Below are 3,736 nucleotides of genomic sequence, written 5' to 3'. Positions count from 1 at the left end.
TTGCATTTACAAAGAATGTCCTGATTCTTACCCTTAACTTGTCTGTTGTAGTTTTATTTTTTTTCTAAGTGTTGTGTATTTCATAAATACATATATTAATGGATATGCTTGTGACTCATATATATAAACATTCAATGCTACACCACACTATATAGATGAATGATTGGAAGATATGACACCAAACATAGCATTTATGTGTTCTGCTGCTTGTTTTCCTGTTCACAGAGGTTTATTTATTTTCTCTCTCTCTCTCAAGTTCAAAGTGTGCTGTTCGACTGGCCTAGAAGAGAAGAGACATGTCACTGAATGTGTGCTTTGTTCAGCTTTGTGAGTATCTGATTTCTCTCTGCCACAATTCGTGTTAGCTAAACCAAAAAAACACCTATTGTACCTTGACAGTGGGACCATCTGGAGTTCATTCTTGTAATTGTTTTCAAACACAGTCAGTCCTCCTCTGGCAAATATGCATTTTAAAGCATCACAGGGCACATTTATCAGTTTATTGGGAAACAAATGTTTAGTTTCGTATAATTCTGAAAAAGATATTCTCAACATCGTAACTAATAATTAACTAATAATCCTGATATAGAGAAAGTGGGAATGTGTGTGTGTGTGTTTATAGGATGGATATGTAATCCCATAGTGGCCCACCTGAAAGCTCAAAATTGGAGATGACAGTCAGGGACAATTGATTTTCCCCTCTAGTCGCTTGGAGAATGTCTTTTTCATTGAAACTCTTTTGTCAATTCTTTGCAGGAATTGCATCTGGGAAATTAAAGACATTCAAACTTGAAAGGAATTGCAGTGCAAATGCATTAGCATCAAGACTTATTTGCATCTAGATACATATTCTGATTGCATCTTTTATAGGTGAGTAGAGAACACAGTGTTTGTGGGCTTTATGGGGATGCACCATGAGCTGATATTTCCCAGGCAGAATGTGGAAATTGATGTACCTAGTATAATCATATGTTTTTCTGTCTGACACTCAAGAAATGTAGGCTTGCTGGGTCTGATTTCCAAAAGTAACCAAGCAACTTAGAAGTCCATGATCAAAAGAGCATTAAAAAACAGACTTGCAAAGGAACTGAAACAGCTAGGGAGGTTTTCAAAGCCTGAAGACAAGTTTAGGATCCCAGGTTACTACTGCTTTTCAATACCTTGCCCAATTGTCCTTTTAGCTGATCTGCAGTAGATGACTATCTGGATATTTAGATGCTTGGATATCTTTGAAAATCTGTCCCTACATGCAGAAAACATCTTCAAGACTTCAGCACACTGGAATGATAAAATATTTATTTTCTCCCTAGGAGCTTTGATAATTACCTGTCCTCTGTCATTCTTATTTACTAGTTAATGAGGCAGTGCTCCTAGGAACTGAAGAGGCAGCATTCATTTTTCTTAGTGTTAGACATTTCCACTGTATGTTTCATCAGCACAGTTATTCCCTATCCTAATGAAAAGTACCAGCACATGATTTATTTGACCTGTGTTAGACAGCTACATAAATATGAGGTGAATCATGCTCACAGATGCTTCTTTCTCTCCAGTTCTCTATCAACAAAATCAGGAGAAGCAGCTAAGGTGTATATGTCTAGATTAAAGATACAGCATCAGGAGAAATACAATCAGCAGATCCTGGGAAATTACTGTTATTATTTCCAACTACTTGGCAATAGAACACTGAATCCTGTTCAAGAGGGATGGGGAGATGGGGAGATGAGAAGAATCCAGAAGGGTGCTACCAAAATGTTGAGTGGTCAAGGTCCTAAAGTGGACAAACTCCAAGGAGATACTGTGGAGATGACCATATTTAGAGGAGAAGATTAAGAAAAGATACCATGACACCTGACAACTACTCAAAATGCAGTTGTAAAGATGGCAGAACAAATCTCATCTGCCTAGTGGCTGATGAGGTAAGAGGGAACAACAGAAACAAACTGAAGTGGGGAAGGCTCAGACTGGATTTCAGCAAAACAGTTCTCAGCAGAAGGATTGTTTAGCAGAGGAACAAGGTGTCCAGAGGTGTGAAACACTTCTTCATTTTGGGAGGTGCTCAGGACTCAGTTAGATAGAGCCCTGGCTGATCTGGCCTGGTGACAAGTTAGTCCCACGTTGGTGGAGGGTTGACTCAGAGACCTCCCGGTCGTGTCACCAACATGTCTTTAGCTGAAAAAATCCCACCCTTTTTAAGTCTGAGAAACTGAATTCTGAAAACTGAACTGAAGTCTGAATTTGGTGGTGTTTGCAATTTTTCTGAAATGCTTACACTACCCATCTCTGGGTCTTTTCTCATTCTTGATGAGCACACATGATCATTTGCATTTTCAAATCCCCTGGCACCCAGGGGAATATTCTTCTTTCAACTTACTGATGATGTAAGACTGATGTGAAGAAATTAAACAGACATCCAAAAATTGAAATTCGGGATTTTTTCTCACAATAACCAGAAATTCAGGGGTGGTTCTTACTGTAGGGACACTTTGACCCATCTCCACCACAACTTTACAATCCTGACTGGCATTTTTGTTTAATTTTTTTTATTCTAGTATGCAGAGGCAGCATAATTCATTAGGAACCCTTTTTTGGTCAGCTGGAACTGCCCTATGGAAACTTGTTAAAATATAAAACTATTTTCCTTTATTTCTTAATTGTGGGTTTGTTTTCTTTAACAAAAAAGTAGTGAGAAGTAGTTCTTATTTATTCACTCACTTGTGTTGTAGATCTCTAGGGATTTTGCCATCTGTCCCCAGGCTTACAGAAATAGGTGTGCATCATCTTGGGCTGAGAGTGATAAGCAATGTATAGGAGAAAGCTTAAAAACTCATTTACAAGGTAATGGAAATTTCTCCGCTTCCTGAAATATAATAACTAAATATTTTAATCTTGTTACTATTGACTTGGTAATGAATAACCTGCACCCTTCTTGTTATGTATAACCTGTTCCATTTTAGTTATGTATTAGTGTTTTCTTAAAACCCCCCTGTGTTATACACATGCATGCACACATAAAAGCCTACTACAAAAATTTATGTGGAGATTGCCACTAGTCAAAATGCATTACAGCTACCACCAGAGAATTGTGAAAACCAGATCCCTTTTTCCACTGATCAAGATTCAGAAGTAAAATGTCTTCAAACACTGGGAATATATTTGCAAGGATTGTAGGCTTTGTTACAGATGCTTAGATAAATATAAAACTCTGAAACCTTTCACTTGGCTATTATGACCAGTTATGCAAAGTCTGACTTCTTCTAAGTCAGTAATTGAAATGAGGTATGTGTAGAAGCTGGGTAGAAATGTCACACTGAAAAGAAGATGAACATCTAAAATGGAAGCTTCCTCAGATGCTAAATATTTCATTTCTACTCATGAGGATAGCTTTAGTGTACATCATTTAAAATTATTCTTTCTCCGAGGTCATGGTAATTTTGGAAGCGCAGGAGCTCAGATTTCTGCTCATGTCTTTATGAAAGAGAGAAATCAAGCCCAAACAAGCCAAAATAAGCCCAAACAAGCCAAAACAGCAAAGGCAGGGTCGAGAACAGAGTGTGGTGAAATCACACTAGAAGGGAAAGACTAAGCACAAATGTTTACACCTCTCTTTCCTGTTTCTTCTACTCCTTGGCTCTATTTTCCACAATTTTACTAATTCACTCAGGCTAAACAAATAGGATGCTCAGAAAGTGACTCACTGTGACTCTCTAGGGTCTATAGCCCCACTCGAGTGAATGCA

General features: G+C 38.0%; 1 long non-coding RNA gene across 1 annotated transcript; it reads left to right on the top strand.

The window, feature by feature from the left end:
• Nucleotides 1–252: 252 nt before the first annotated feature.
• LOC128934221 (uncharacterized) lies at nucleotides 253–1,687 on the top strand. Its single transcript, XR_008482833.1, has 3 exons — nucleotides 253–327; nucleotides 757–870; nucleotides 1,551–1,687. It is a non-coding gene; the product is annotated as an uncharacterized LOC128934221 (long non-coding RNA).
• Nucleotides 1,688–3,736: the final 2,049 nt, after the last annotated feature.

Source organism: Melozone crissalis, unplaced genomic scaffold (assembly GCF_028551555.1).
Source record: "Melozone crissalis strain CALT ecotype California unplaced genomic scaffold, PUWL_Pcris_2 ptg000013l_1, whole genome shotgun sequence".
NCBI lineage: Eukaryota > Metazoa > Chordata > Aves > Passeriformes > Passerellidae > Melozone > Melozone crissalis.
The sequence above is the reverse complement of the archived record's forward strand: the minus strand, read 5'-3'. Positions and strand labels throughout refer to the sequence as shown.